Source organism: Perna viridis, chromosome 2 (genome assembly GCF_037379345.1).
Source record: "Perna viridis isolate PV_CMFRI_1.1 ecotype Kerala chromosome 2, ASM3737934v1, whole genome shotgun sequence".
In the NCBI taxonomy this organism is placed as follows: Eukaryota; Metazoa; Mollusca; class Bivalvia; order Mytilida; family Mytilidae; genus Perna; species Perna viridis.
Window position 1 is genome coordinate 68,199,725 of NC_142446.1, and position 17,315 is coordinate 68,217,039.

At 32.2% G+C, this 17,315-nt stretch overlaps 1 protein-coding gene across 2 annotated transcripts in view; it reads right to left on the reverse strand.

The window, feature by feature from the left end:
- The window catches only part of LOC148626646 (uncharacterized), a 71,897-nt gene extending 55,356 nt beyond the window's left edge, over positions 1 to 16,541 (reverse strand). Inside the window, exon 1 of one of the 2 annotated variants that reach the window (XM_088570809.1) lies at positions 16,157 to 16,541. The gene's annotated coding sequence lies outside the window, so the exon portion shown is untranslated. Of the gene's footprint in view, positions 1 to 15,529; positions 15,634 to 16,156 lie in introns of those variants that run through there. The other variant, XM_088570808.1, reaches the window with a different exon arrangement.
- Between the last annotated feature and the right edge of the window lie 774 nt (positions 16,542 to 17,315).

The following is a 17,315-nucleotide window of genomic DNA, read 5'->3' on the forward strand; positions in this document are numbered from 1 at the left end:
TTTGTGATTTGATTTATTTACCAGAAACTAAAACCTCAAAAAACATGAACAACTAATGATTATCCTAAATCAGTCGAGTTTCCATAAAAATTATATAAAACACATATTGTAACAGTCAGGTAATCTTTAAACAAGTCAAGTACACCTTCTAGTGATTCTAAAAATAAATCCAAACAAGCTAGAAAGAGTTTTCTTTTAAGTTAGAAAATAATCAAAATACTGACACTATCACCTTGCTTCAAACACACTCAAAATTCCAGATATTCTTCATCAAATGGTTACTCCGCCTCAACAAACAATGAATTCTTATTTAAGAGTATATAATAGCAGCTTCATAAATACTCTGACCGATTTCCAGATATCTATTAATTCATCATCTCATGTAACAAGTCATTTATATATCATCACTGTCAAGTACGAATTACCTACTTATTAACTGACTCTGCTTATATACTACCAACAAGCCAACTTCTTTTATAATGGAAATTAATTTCAAATCAATAAAACTTCAGTGTACTATTAATTCAAAATCATGAATACAGTCTATTTTAAAGAATGGGTTGTTTGTGGAATGATTTGTTTTTGTGACTGGATTTAACCAGTCTTTAACCAGCTACTAAGCATTGATTATTTGACACATGTATTATGATATTGAGGAATTTAAAAAACCCACAACAATTTTTTATTCCACTACGCAGTTCATATATGTACATTGAAATAAGTCTTAAATGAACCCATACCTTTTAACCCTCACACATTAGAGGGGGGTGGGGAAGACCACAACAAAATCAATGAAAAATTTAGAATTTCCCTTATATAAAAAGATAAATATTTACATTAGATTTTTCATTAAAGTTACTATATTTTCTGTGAAAAATACTAAATATTTGAATTTTTACTCTTTAACATAAAAAAATGCTTTCATGTATATATTTCCCACATTTACAGTGACAGTGGGGTAGTATTGCCCACATGAACTGTTCCAAAGGTTAGCAGGTACACGTACATGCATCAAAAGGGAATAGTTTTTGATTGGTCTGAAGGTACTACATTATCTAAAATTTGCTACATTTTGGTAAAACATACATGTGTTTTTTTGTTTAAGAATGGTTAATATATAAAGAAAGGTTATGGTGAGTATGTCAAGGAGAATACAACCCCACCAGGATGAAAAATGTCAGCTCAAGGCCATGCACCCATAAACATACATGTTTTTTCGTTTAAGGATGGTAAAACAATAGTTTTAATCTAACAGGTATGAAAAATCTGTCTTCTTAAGCCCATATCAATTTTAAGCACTTTGAACCTGCATAAATTAAACACCTGCATAAAAACAACGAAATCACTAGGGAATCACTAACATGTGACATTTCCACTGTCACACTTCAGTGATTTTTTTTTCCAATTTAACCAATTCTTTTTTGAAAAACAGGCCTAGGTCCATCTTTGATTTTAGAACTTGTGTTAACAAAGCCTAGTCAAATTCACATAAATTTTACTTTCAAAAGGTCTTAAAAAGTGTAATCAAATTGCAATTTCACTTTATTTCCTGTAAGAAAAAAACTCAGAAGATAGTGACATTCCATTAATTTCAAAACCATGTTGGAAAAAGGTTTTCAACAGATATAATAGTACAGACTTTCTTGCCAATTCATATAACTGTAAAACTGTGACTGAGCTATCCGATCAGAAACTTTAACGGCTTAATAGCACGGGTGACATTACCAAGTCGAATCCAATCAACACATTGATTTTGTCCCAGTTCATTGTTACTGCTCAGCAACCGAACATTTTGTCAGACAATTCTTTTTATACAATTACTTTCATTATAATAACAAAACGGTACAATCAATATTTCTAATTGTAAAATCATTTTTTTTTCTACATCTAAAAAACATATTTCCATTATAATAAAGTACAACATAAAGTGAAACCTGTCTAACCCAAACCACTTTTAAATTTCACAAGTGGTTTGGATTAGACAGGAGTCTGGTTTACAAGGATCAAAATAATTTAAACAGATAGCAAGAGACTTGAAAAAAGTGTCTGGTTATGACAAGTTTTCCTGTATATAATCTGATTAAATTCTCTTATAATAACATAGCCTATTCTATTGTATAAGTCACTGGAGTAATAAGTCAATATACTATGTAGCTAACTTGTTTGTCAGTATAAAAAAACAGGTTTCTAAGTGATGAAGTTTTGTGTAGAAGATTTAAATGTACTATCTTCAAAAAAAAATGATAGTCAACGCAGTAAAACTTTCAATTTTCAAAACAGTTTTTTTTGGAAAATTCACTTACATTTATCAGTATTTGGCCAATCCAAAAACAGAACAGATGACTTGTGTTTCAATGGAAGAGTGTCTTCAAGGTCAAGGAGTAAAAAGTTAAAATTACCGACTGCATAGGAAACAGGGTTATTGTTTCGGCGGCATTTGGTCACAAAACAATCTTTAAACCAATACAACGATATATCAGTTTTAAAAAGAGGGGTGGTCATAATATACCTATAGAAATAAACCTAATTTGGCCAAAGAATGTTGTACTTACAAGTTCTCCATGAAGTCAAGAGTATTCCTTCTAGTTATAGAAGCCACATACATTTAATCTGTCTTTTTTCTTTTTACTTGACAATCACATGGACAAAAATGTTTCGGTAAACTACATGAAAACCATAGATAAAGTCCTATGGAAGACATATAATTACCATTTGAAGTTTATTTACCTTTTTCCATGAGTTAATTTGTTAGTCCTAAACATGTTTTTCATGGCGGTCCTATGTACATATGAAAAACATATGAGAAACATATACTTTAAGCGATTTTCAAACCATATGAAAAACATCTGCAAAACAAGTTCATGTCACACTTTTCCTTGTATGGAAGAACAATGTGGAGCCCCAGTTACTCATTTGCTTTTGTTACTTTGTATGTATGATTTTGGTTGCTTTATGTTCTTTTTTATGTGGGTCTGTTTTCCATGTCTGGTCTTTGTCCCTGGATTACATTCTTTTGATTGCTGCTATAACCTTGGTTCCCTTGATTGCTCTTTTACACTGAAGAGACTAAGAAATTGATAACAGAAATGAAAGTGTATCTATTGACAGATGTAGATGTAAATAACACTTATCAAAGGACATAAACTCATATCATTAAAGCTAATTCTAAAGCTGATAAAACAAATCAACCATAGACTTACACTGTTAATAAATAGTGAAATTTTCTTCCTTTTGTCCATGATAAAATTAACTTGATACATCAATAAAACCCAAAACCACAAATGAGCTTCAATTATTGTGTGCCAAATCACTATGAAATAATTGGAAATCATGACTTTTTGACGATTTCTCTCAACATAAAAACCACTTAGGAATCTCAATCTTTCATGCTTCCAATGGACTCACATAAACGACTGATAGGAAATCGTGATTTTCTTATGATTCCAAAGGAAATAGTGGTCATTTATGACTCTATTTCTAACAGGAAATGATCAGAAGTTATGACTATTTTACATTTTTCTTCCTCTTCAGTTCTGCTAGCAATGTAATACTGAAGGATCTAGGAGAAATTTGAAACTTTTGACTACCTTTCTATGTCATTATACAGTTTTCATGAAGCAACAATTAAAAAAAATGTCTATAAAACTACATGCTTGAATGTACTGAAATATGAAACTAGTTTTTGTTCCCAGTATTTTATATTTAGATTATTCCCTGGTGCATTTGTTGCATTTCACCATATTTGTTCTTTTTCTCAAGTCCAGAAAATAAAATAGAAATAGAAAACAATTTTAATCCTTTTTTTTTTTTTAATCTAAGGATAATCTCTTGAACATGTTATACTTTAGACACAATAAAAATTTGTATTGATTGCTTGATTGATTTTCAGTTTAATGTCCTATGGCAGATATATCACTCAATGCAGTACAATAACTTTTACTAAACTGAATAAATCATGCTTAGAACAATACTAATAGCTTAAAGTTACACTTGTCATCATGCTAAGTAACCTCCACTCATACAGGCAGTTGATATCAGACAGCACCCAAAATTGCCTACAACATGTGCCTCATATATATATTTATAAAGCCACACACCAAAGGAGACGGAGCATAATAGGCTCTTATTGGCCTAAAATACAAATGAAAATTAATCATCCAGTGTTAAAAGTGGTTACTGTAAGGTCTGAGGTTTCATACATAAAAACTAAGAGAACATCTGGACTTCTGAGAATTCTTGCATTAGAATGACAAAAGAATGGCTTGAAATTTACCGAAATCCAAACATATTCTGTTCAATATGTAATTTTTGGTCACTTTTTGGTCGTATTTCTGGCAAAGTAATGCTGTCCACACACAAGAAACAACTGCGTAATTAGTGAACACATTCATTATTACATAGTTTATCATATGTAGAAATGTAACTTTGTTTCTTGGGTGTTGGCGTAATATTCTGGATAAATGTTCTTTTATCAATCATATGAAAATAATGTGGCCTGTGAAGTGGATGAATTTTTTCTAGCCCACACCAATTTTCCAAGCTCTGAGCTCCAATTACATGTATATGTACACATAATTCAAATAAAAAGTTAAATAAAGGTTTAAATTAGCAATAATATCTACAGAAGAAATTTGAGGTAATATTTTCAAAGCTGATGATGATGGCACATTCAACTAAGATATTGCATCAAACAAAACATAAGTATTTTTTTAAAAAATGTTTATAATAGTGCTGTGATGAAATTAGAAACTTGCCAGACGTTTACATGTACCAATACTAATGAACCCTAAAGAACCTATGAAAGAAAATCTGTTCAACATACCTTAACAAGAACGGATCCACATACTCTAACAGGACACAGTTTAAAGACCCTTACATATATATCTTCAAATATCCAATGATTTTGTTTGAAATATTTGAATGATGTTTTAATTCAAAACAAGCCTATAGTAATGTACACTTCGAACTCTAAAAATAACAGTTGTTTATATGTGAAGTATTTAATTAATTTATTGAGAGTAAAACATTAAAGTTGAATTATTTGCTTTAATACTCAGTAAAAGGGATGTGAATGATTCTTCCTTTTTAAAGAAAAATACAGTGCAGTATATCTTTTTTTAAATGGAATAATAAAAAATTATAAAACAGCCACATTTAAAAAATGAAAACTTGAGACAAAAAAATACAAACAAAAAGTGTTAAAGAATAAATGGCTGAATTTTTTGGCCTTACAATTTTCATCAGGGGGGGGGGGGGATGACACCACATGCAGATGAGAGGAGAAAGGAACCAAACTGTCTTCACCAGATGAGAAAAGCCATCTGACCTTAGGGAGAATAAAAACTAAATTGAATTTTTAATTGGTGCAAAACAAAAAGTGTCATGGGTGGAAATTTATTATCTTTTAATGACACACATATTTCTATAAAAAAAACTGTCTCACACAGAAATTTGTCATGTTTGACCTTGTTTAATGGTCTAAAGTTGAGTTTGAATTGACAGGTTGATTCCATTGCAGGTAGTGGTGACCATGGTGGGTGGTGGTGACCCAACTGGAATGATCTAATTCTCTTCAAAATTTAGATGAGGATTAAAGGGCTTGATTCAAACTTTAAAAATAAATAAATAGCATTATATAACACTTTCAAACATTAACAACATATAACTTTTAACATTTAATTGTGAATCATGATATAAATAACTGAGCAAAGTTTCATAAAAATCTTAGCAGTAGAAACCTCTCATCTCCTCCTTTTAATTTGGCCAGTAAAATATTAAGAGAATAAAATTAGGCCCAAAATAACAAAAAAAAGAAGAAAACTATGTATTGGCATAACCAAAGATACATATACAAAAATGCAGTGGTGAAAGTAAACAGACAGACAGACTAATCCATCCAAAATTGTATTTGCCAGAGTTTTGGTTTTCAAAAAGGAAGAAACATTCCACTGATCTGAAAAGAAAATTTCAATGATTCTTCTGTGAGGCATTAATAAACAATAAAACAGCATTAGCAAAAGAAAGCGAATTGATGTACAAATCTATTCCAACATCTTTGTTATTGGTTGATTGTTACAAACTATATTCTATAGCTTTTAACAAGTCATCGATCATAAAATGATTTGTGGGCACGTTGACATGGAATCGAATCATCAATTTATCGACAAAGGAGAAAGTTTCCTGCGGATGTTAACCAGTAATAGCATATTTCGACCTTAATGATGTTTACCGGTACATAAACACCTGCATGACGGAAGACAGAATGACTGGTTCCTAAGGACATAATTAATAAATAGAAAAAGATTCTCGCATGTTAACTTCTAAGCAGCCTTAGTCAGCACTCAGTAGAGTTTTAAAATGCAGCTTTGCTGAAGAACATGTAACGTCCATCACACCTATTCTATTTTTTAAATCTTGAACTCTTCATTAATAACAGGCAAACAATAGAAAAAGAGCAATATTTTTCCCAAAACATTTAGGATGAACAGTTTGCACGTTTATGGGAAAGTGTTGCATTTACCAGTTGCAGAAGGGCCTGCTCAGGAAAATAGCTCAAATGCAATATTTTTTTTTAAACTTTCACACATGGTACAAGGCATTACCTATAACAGCTTGGCTGAAAAACATGGTATGTCCTTCTCCCCTATTCTGTTTTTAAAATCCCTAACTCTTAATTGATAAGTTGGAAAAACCATAAAAAACAAGAGGCTCCCAAGAGCCTGAATTGCTCACCTGGTTAAATTTTGTCTTCTAATGGCAATAAATTCAACAAGAAGTTGTCTAACAATTTTGACTGATGAAGACTTTGGTAGGATTTATCATAAAGATCATTTCAGCAATTGAAAATTTCCTTCTATCTATTATAGTTTTCAAGACATTGGCTGAAAACTGTAAAAAAAAAGAAAAAGAAAATTGGTCATTTTTCATCTTTCAAGGGCAATAACTCTAACAAGAGTTGCCTGACAACTCTGATTCCTTGAGCCTTTTGTAGGCCTTATAATAAGGATCATTGCAACAGCTGAAAGAATTTGGCTAAACCAAACAGTTTTGGAGATATAATATGCAAAAAAAAAAAATACTGTCTGATCCCTATGTTCTATTTTTAGTAATGGCAGCCATGTTTTTTGACAGATCAAAAATATAAATATAACGTTTGTGCAAGATATCCCAAGGAACATTCAAACCAAATTTGGTTCCAATTGGGCAATTAATGTCAAAGGAGAAGATTTTTGAAAGAAATAACATTAAAAATAGAAAAAAAAGGTTGAAAAGGGGCAATAACTCCAATATGACTAAAATTGAAATTTGACCACAGATAAATCTCATCATGCTGAACACTATTCCCTAAGTCAGAATTAGGATAAACGGTTTTGGAGATAAATGCAAAAAACTACTGTCTGACCCCTATGTTCTATTTTTAGTAATGGCAGCCATATTTTTTGACGGATCAAAAATCTAAACATAACTTATGTGCAAAATAACACAAGAAACATCTGTGCAAAGCTTCATATAATTCTACTCAGTAGTTTCAGAGGAGAAGATTTTTGAAATATTGTTAACGGATGACGATGACGATGATGATGACGATGACGATGACGATGACAGACACCAAGTGATGGCAATATCTCACATGACCTTCAGCAAGGTGAGCTAAAAAAGGACAAAATGGAACTTGCTTTTTTACATCAAGGCAAACATTCAACACAAAATCAATCATAAATCTCCTGAAAGCAGATGACACTTGGACATTTCGAAAGGAGTCTACAAAAATACTTCTATGGGCAATATGTATGCAGTGTCACCATTTCAACAGAAACCATTGTTACAATTTATATTTCAAGAATTCATATTTTCTTGACTGTCAAAGTTCTGGTTAAGATTCTTGAGGATCCAGGGAGTCTGGTTTAATGTGGTAGTTAATCCACTCAACCTTTTGTAGAAACAACTTGTTGATTTTGTGCCTAATTTGGACAAAAATGAGCAAATGATGGTCTTGAACTCCCCTAAAATAAATTTCTGGATCAGAATTCCAACTCCTTTTTAAAAATTTCTGGATCTGCCCCTGTGCCAGATCTTCATTGAGACAGAATAAGGATAATTAAAAAATCAACATACAGGAAACATTTATAAATTACTCAATTCATTCATGGACAGTTCTTAAACCATACTCATTTCATTCAGAACCCCTGTAGACATTAGAAAGTACACGTATCTATCCATACATTGATGAAACAAAGTTCTACAGTATTTTTTCAACTCTGATTATTATGCATGATAATGTGATAATAGATTTCTGTGTTTAGCACCTGATAATAAGGAAAACAAGACAGGTGTTTTAGATCAGTAACAAATGTGCATTTACATACCTGGATTACAGATTAACATTTAGATGAAGCTTTCTAATAATGTGCACTGAGCTGCAAGTTAAGTGATCAATCTTGATTCATGATTCCTCTAACATGTTCCTCTAACTTGCTGAAGATAGTACAGCTAGTATGATTACTGGATGTAATAAAACTTGTACTGCATGGCATCATATTTCATGCCCAAGATGCTTTTTTACACACTTTTCAAACATGAGCCACAATTTTTTATCATAATTAAAACCCCCTAACAAGAACTTCTTTCAATCAGATCAAAGTTTGTATGTTAAAATTCATGAAAATGCTCAAAGCCTATGGTATGGACAGAAGGGAAAACAGTGATACAGTGAAACTTGTCTAAACCAAACACATTTCACACTTTAAAATTGGTTTGGTTTAGACAGGTGTTTGGTTTACCAAGGTTTAAAATACATTAAAACAGATATGAAGGATTTCAAAGTGTCTGGTTAAGACGGGGTATTGGTCTATTCAGGGTTTGATTTACACAGATTTCACTGAATACCATATGTCAACAAAAAAGGGGGGTGTATAAAAAAGAGAGCACATCACCATATCCACTGTATATATACAACAGAACCTGTCTAATATACCACTTTATTCGACATCACTTTAGTATTCCTGTATAAATAACACTTTTCTGTTGGTGACTTTGCCAATCATAACTGTCAGTGTATTTGAAACTTAATATCAGCAACTTGCCTTATCTAATATAAATGGTTTAGTCCCATGCTGTACAAAGTAAGTCAGTTTCCACTGTAAAATACAATGAAACACATATACACCATGCCTAAAAAATTGGAAACCTGTCTTAAAAAGTTATCTTCTGCATATCTGTTGGAACAATTTATGTGGGAGATTCTCCCCAATTGCCACTGTCTCATGTAGGAGATATTTACAAAAAAGCAAAATTTTTTAGGTAAGAATTCAATTACATTGTATTTATAATTTTTTTTCACAGAAAATATAGTCAGTTATATAACTTTTTTATATGGGAGATACTTAACCTTTCATAAATTTTGTGAGCACCCCCCTACTTATTGTGGAAGAGTTAACGGGTATGCTTCTGTTGAGCTACCATAACTGTTCAATATCAAAACTATGTTAAACCTGCATTAATCACTCAGTTGTCTTAACCAAACATACTATAGTTCACAAGTGGTTCACTTTAAAAAAATTTCATCGTAGTTTATGCAGCGGCGTTTGTCACAATACTTACCCAAATTTTTATAAAAAAAATGTCAATATGCAAGTAGGGTTACTTCAATTACTAAGGTTACAGTTCCTCTTATGAAGTTATGAATAAAAAAAGTCAACACTATAAGAAGATTTTTTGCACAGGTTGTGACATTTCACTTTTCATTCGATTGGAGAGTAAATCAAATCTGCTTTGATGAATAAAACTAAGTTTGAAAAATAGTGAATATAAGAATCAGATACCGTGTTAATCCTAATAAAAATAATTCTCATCCCCTCGTACCCCTAAAATATTTACAAAACAAAACACAACTTGGGATGAAAATTTCAAAATCAGGAATTTTTTCACATCATCTTCTAGAATTGAGGTATCTTTCATTTCTTGGTGACTAAAATGATGTTTTTTCTCTGGCTATGGATTCAGAACATATCTATACTTCAAATAGCTAAAATTAAGCTAACAAATATCTAGTAAGGAATAAAAAAATAAAATCCCCCAGCTGCCCTATATGGAAGAAAATCTACTATTTAAGTTTACTTGGCCTTAACTATGTCAGCCCAAACCACAAACATCTCCATAGGAAATAGGTAACAAAAGATACTACAGAAAAGGAGGTTAATTACATGTCAAACTTGCTTAAAATATTAACAATGAAAAGGAAGGATATGGTGAAAACCCAATGAATGCATCTGTGTATAAAGTAAGTCCCTTCAAAGATCACCAAAAAGTCCTTGACAGGTGAAAAAAACCTTTAAGCAAGCTCTTAAAGGCCCTCTAAAATGTGCCAACACCCTGAATCCCCTCCACTTGGATCTGCCACAGCAATTAGGATGGACGGATGGATGGACGGACGGACTGATGGACCGACCAACCGACCAACTGACAAAACGGACAAACAGACTTGCTTACTCTCAACTACTCTTACAGGGCATAGAAATAAAAAGAAATAAACATGATTTTTCATATATTTAAACCAATCAATATAATGTATATTGGCCAAGTTACCCTTTTCAATAGCATTAATCTAAATAATAGTATGGCTATAATGACCATGCTCAGGGAATAAAAGAGTAAATAATAAAACATGAAGACATGAATCCGCTGACCCAACATGATAAGGCCATTGAGAATTAGACATATTGATTAAGTACCGATGTTTTTTGCCTTCATTAGCACTTCTTTTCAAAATCCTATTCCTAAACATCTGTGAACTCTAGAATTAGTGAAATCTTTTGTGATGTGCTACATGCCTTTGAACTAGATCCTTTTTTCTACAAAATACAACGGACACAGGAAACAGGACAAACCCACTTTATGACAGAGAAATCTGGTTGATTATGTAGTAAAAATAAAATTTCTGGATTCATCACTGTTTTTCTAGTTTTATATTATTTTGGCAAAACATCAGAGGCCATTTCCCTTTCCTTTAGACAGTTCAAGTACACCCAGACAGGTGTAAAGTATACCAGACAGGTGTAAAGTATACCCAGATAGGTGTAAAGTATACCAGACAGGTGTAAATTATACCCAGACAGGTGTAAAGTATACCCAGACAGGTGTAAAGTATACCCAGATAGGTGTAAAGTATACTAGACAGGTGTAAAGTATACCAGACAGGTGTAAATTATACCCAGACAGGTGTAAAGTATACCCAGATAGGTGTAAAGTATACCCAGACAGGTGTAAAGTATACCAGACAGGTGTAAAGTATACCCAGACAGGTGTAAAGTATACCAGACAGGTGTAAATTATACACAGACAGGTGCAAAGTATACCCAGATAGGTGTAAAGTATACCCAGACAGGTGTAAAGTATACCCAGACAGGTGTAAATTATACACAGACAGGTGTAAAGTATACCCAGACAGGTGTAAAGTATACCAGACAGGTGTAAAGTATACCCAGACAGGTGTGAAGTATACACAGACAGGTGTAAAGTATACTAGACAGGTGTAAATTATACCCAGACAGGTGTAAAGTATACCAGACAGGTGTAAAGTATACCAGACAGGTGTAAAGTATACCCAGACAGGTGTAAAGTATACCAGACAGGTGTAAAGTATACACAGACAGGTGTGAAGTATACACAGACAGGTCTAAAGTATACTAGACAGGTGTAAAGTATACACAGACAGGTGTAAAGTATACCCAGACAGGTGTAAAGTATACCAGACAGGTGTAAATTATACCCAGACAGGTGTAAAGTATACCAGACAGGTATAAAGTATACCAGACAGGTATAAAGTATACCAGACAGATGTAAAGTATACCCAGACAGGTGTAAAGTATACCAGACAGGTGTAAAGTATACCCAGACAGGTGTAAAGTATACCAGACAGGTGTAAATTATACCCAGACAGGTGTAAAGTATACCCAGACAGGTGTAAAGTATACCAGACAGGTGTAAAGTACATACATGTATAATAATAACATCTTAAACAACAACAATAGATAAACTACAGTAATTTTAAATAAAGTCATTTATCCTGGAGTTATACCAAAGATGGTTTAATTACTTTATTTTCACTATCTACAAATATCAATCTGAAATCTAGAGCCACAGAACCAAGCAGCTATACAAGCAATAATAAATCCATGATTCCTGAACGGATTATTATTCAGAACTAAAATTAACTGTTGGAAAATGCCTTTGTAATTTACATGTATTGGTCAATATTCACCTACTTATAATGTACAACACTTGCCCACTTGTATTGCCCAATTTAAGCACACTTATACTGCACTACATTTGCCTACATGTATTACCCAATTTTTGCCTACTTTTATTGTAAAACTCTTGCCTACTTGCATTGGTCAACATTCATCTACTTACTATAATGTAAAACACTTGCCCACTTGTATTGCCCCAATTTAGCTTGCTTATATAGTACTAAATTTGCCCACATGTGTTGCCCAATCTTTGTCTACTTGCATTGGCCAACACATGCCCACCTGCACTGCCAAATATTTGCCTACCTATATTGCACAACTCTTGCCTACTGGTATTGGTTAATATTTGCCCACTTGTTTTGCCCAATTTTGCCTACTTATATTGTACAACTCTCGCCTGCTGATATTGGCCAACATTTGCCTACTTCTCAACAGGTATTGCAACACAGAAAATAGAGGTTTAAATTACTTCTTCGCTTTATTTCCACCATACCTAAAAACAACTGTTAAGCACTATTGAAAAGGAGAAGCAAACTCTTAGCCGCATGACTTAATTTAGGGTAAACCAACTTTCGCCCTACTGATAGAACAACCTCTAGAAAATAATAAAATGTACTCTAGAAATGTCATTACCTATATATCGACCTCCTACAGTATCATACATCCTACATTCCCTATCTAATGTATTAATTACCAGCAATAATTAAGGTAGAGATGTAGACAACTGTTATGTTATATTGTATCTTAATTGGAATATAATGCATTTAAATTGTATGGAAAAGGATAAAGAGTATCTTAAGAGCCATGATAATTGGTTTTGAAATGATTTTAACTCATGCTAGTGTAAGTGGCAGTAAATTGTGTAATTCTTAAACCAAAAAATATAATCTACAAGCAGGCTTACATGAAACACCACTCCTCAGTCTGGAGAATTGTCCCTATCAATCTAATTTAGACAATAAATGCATATCTACCCTGCAAGTGTAAATGATATCCAATATTCATGTACAATTTCATCAAAATCCATTCAACAGTTTAGGGGGATTTTGGCATCCAACTATACCAACAGACAGACAGACAATTCATATTTAACTTCAAAACCTTGGTCAGTGTAAAACTAAAATTAAAACAAAGACGGCTAGCCAAAATTAAATGCAGATAAATTATAGCAATGGGAGACAACTCTAAAAATCAGTAAATTTAAATCATAATGTAATATTACTTAGGCTTCTCAAGAAAATAGTTAACAAGGTCACAAAGGAACAATCTCAAAGAGAAGATTAAAAGACCCTTAATTAAGAAAAGGCTTGGTATTCCTGGATTGTAGACAATAATTTAATAACATTGTTCAATGCAGTGTTTCTCTCTAGGGTTTAAATTTGGGGTCATAGGGTCATTTTAGCAACATAAAGTGAAGACACATTACATGTATTTAGTGTCACAGTGCATAATCTACAGTGAAATCTGTCTTATCAGAGACACAGTTTTACCACAAAAAATAGATGTAAGATATCTGATTACTGGAATATATAGGTCAAGAAACACTGAATACCAGAATAACAAGTTTAGAACTGGCAGAACACAGCATGATGTCTGGATTTAAAAGAATTAGGAATACATGTACAGTACATGCTCACTTGTATACATGCTTACTTGTATAACTTGTATAGTATGTCTAATGACAAAAAAAAACATATTGGTTTAAGGTAGGGTAGGCATGTAGGTAAAATCACTGTATTGTTTAAAATCATTTTATATAGACATCGTGACTTTAAGGAGGTAGGTCTAGGGTATGGGACATAATTCTTGATATCGATGATACGTTTGTATCATATTCAATTTCACCAACGTCTATCAAGCTTTCATTTTAAACAGAATGGAATCAATCCAAATTACTTTGACGATTACACGAGATTGATGTATAATGTTGAATACAAATTTGAATGATTTGTAACAGTTGTGTCCCTTACTCAAGGTCTACCTCCTTAACAGAGTTTATTTAAAAACTGATAGTTTAGGGGTATGTCATAAATAAGTATGTTAGGGTAGGCAGAAAAAAACAGGATAGGTAGTGTAACCTTTAACAGAAATATTTTTTCGTTGCCTGAAATTAAAGGTTCAACAGTAGTTATTTGTGTTCTGAATCTTGCTTTTAGCAGTAATTGATTTAAATTTGAAGCATAAATGTAGTGGACCCCCACTCAAATTTTCCTGTAGAATGATTTTTAATTTTTAACCACCAAATAAAAATTAAAGTGTATACATGTATAATAAGCAAATATATAAAACCAGTGTTTGGTATAATTTCCCAATAAAATCATTTAAATATATTATAAGTATCCCTTAGACAAATCCAATTCTTTAATACAAGAATATAAAGCCTGAAGGGCAGACATATGACCTATGACCTTTAAATATCTACATGAAATAATTAAGAAGCTTTTCTTTTGTAAATTAACCTTATTAGCTATCAAGGAAAGAAACTTGTAGACCATACACAAAAGCCAAAAATATTTGTATTTAAATCTCAGAGAATGGCTGTATTACAAGTACATGTAGTTTTTACATGTTTAAGGACCACACAATTGAGCTTAATTATTGTTCAAAATTGAAAATTGTGTATACAGTATTGATGATACAAAAAAAAACATCCAACACATAATGATAATGCCTGCATTTCCTTCTACCGTAGAAGCAGTTCCAGGATTTCAAGGTTTTTATTTGGGGGGGGGGGGGCATTACAAGTTAAAAAATACCGAGAGAAGTGAGTAAAAAATATTTTGGAAGTAGAATTTGTGAATAATCAAGATTTCATGCGAAATAAGAAAAAAAAACGTTTCTATGGGGGTGTATGCCTGGTGCACATGTCCTTTGATTTAGACCTACACCCTATAAATCTGAATTTGAAATATAACAAAACCAGAGTCTTACATATATAAAAAAAATCTTTAAATCATCCTGGTTTAAATTTCATAACACTAGCCTTAAATACAGTGACAGATCAATTGGAGAAGATTCCAGGGGATTCAATCCCCATTAAGTAAGATTAGTTTGTTAATTTTGCGTAAAAAATGAATTAATCTAGGGCAAAAGAAAATGAGCAAATAATAGCATGGACCCCTACCCCTCCTCTCTGTCATAAGTTTCATTCCCTCTTTACATGCATTTCTGAACCTCCTCTGTTAAGTAACATCAGCAAACTGGTTTTTTTAATTATTAAATAATAGCTTGAATTTGTTTGTAACACTAACAATGTATTGCAATACTGAAAGAATTCTTACCTTGCCAATTAATTCCAATCAATAATCATCAATTCCTGTTGATGTTCGAGATACAATCTCAATCATTTACCCTTTAGTCAAGTTCAAGGTCAAACTTCGAAGGCGTAATTAAAAGAAGCATTGTCTAGTTACACGAAATATTACCAATGTAATTAGAGAACAAACTATTTTTGAAATGATCTATGTACAAAATCACTTAATCATTGTATATTAAAATGCGTAGCAAATGTAATCACCTGATCGATTAATCACGTAATCACAGTATTGTTAAAATCAGCAGTTCATATTTTCGATGCGAACATATTCCTCTGAAGATGTTACTTTGCTCCACGACATGTTTTATTACCCAGCATTGGAATAGTGAAATATCTCTGATCAATTCACAAATGTGATTAGAGAGAAAAATATTTTCTCATAAACCAAATATTTTTAAGTGAAAAAAAAAAAGACTTGTCGTTATATTCAGAAGAAAACCAAAGTGTAGAAAACACGATTTTTTACTAAACGAGACAGATTTTAATTTTAATATTATGAATTATAGAATACAGATATTATATTTAAAAGGGTAAAATAAAACTTACAATACGTATGATCAAATGACTTAAAAATGAATGAAAAAATACTTACGTAGAAAGAGCATGGAATCCACAAAAATAAGAAATTTCTGTGACAATAAAAGATGAAGATTAGTTGTTAATTATGATGAAACAATGAATATCTTCGAAATCGCCACTCTGTTTCCCAATAAAGAAATCAGACGAATCGTCGATAACACATCAATACAGCCCGCATGCATTCACCGAGTCAACGTCACATTGATTCTACCAAAACAAGCTAGCTAGGAAAAAGTACTTAAATTCAGGTACAATTACGGTACCAGTAAACTTGTCATATACAGAATGATACCGCTGTTTCATACAAATATTTCGTTTGAATCGCAACTCTGCATTTTCGCTTTACATGTAATTGAAGGCAAAGCCTTCAATATTGTGGTTTTATCGAGATCACACTAAATGATGAATATGATTGCTTTCATTACAAAATATATTCGCTGTTGGAAGCGAAGATTAAATGCTAAAGCTTTCACTATTGGACATAAATGCATAATAATAATAATAATAATAATAATAAAGTCTACATGTATACTGTGTTCTAGTTATTGGCACAAAGTGGGTCTTATAAACTCAATTTCTTTAAACTCATCCTTTAACTAGAAGCAATGTAGCGTATGTACACATGAGAAAAACAGGAATGATAATAACCACCAAAACACACACACACACACACACACACACACACACACAAAACAAAAACAAATACAAAAAAAACGAAATCAAAATACAAAAACAAAAAACAAATACAAAAAAAAAACGAAATCAAAATACAAAAACAAAAACAAAAAACAAAAGCAAAAAACAAAACAAACAAAGCCAGAAACGTAAAAAACGATTTCCAAGGACAATCAAAGCGGGAAGTCCAAATGATAACAGATGTAAGTATTTTGAAGAGTGCTTCATTCAAAAAAGGTTTTGTTGATGCACTCTTCAGCAGATGATCAGAATAGACAGACTGACATTGAATACTATAACCTAAAGTCCTCTACCGACAAATCATTATATCCACAAATTTTCTTGGCATCAATGCTATAGATACGTCCTGATAGGTCTCAGGAATTTCCTCATCGTCGATGATGTAATGATGTAATACAAAAATACAACTTGATCAACGCTACAGAATACGTAAGTAAGGAAACTGTCATCAGAATTAATTACTCCAAATAGATAGG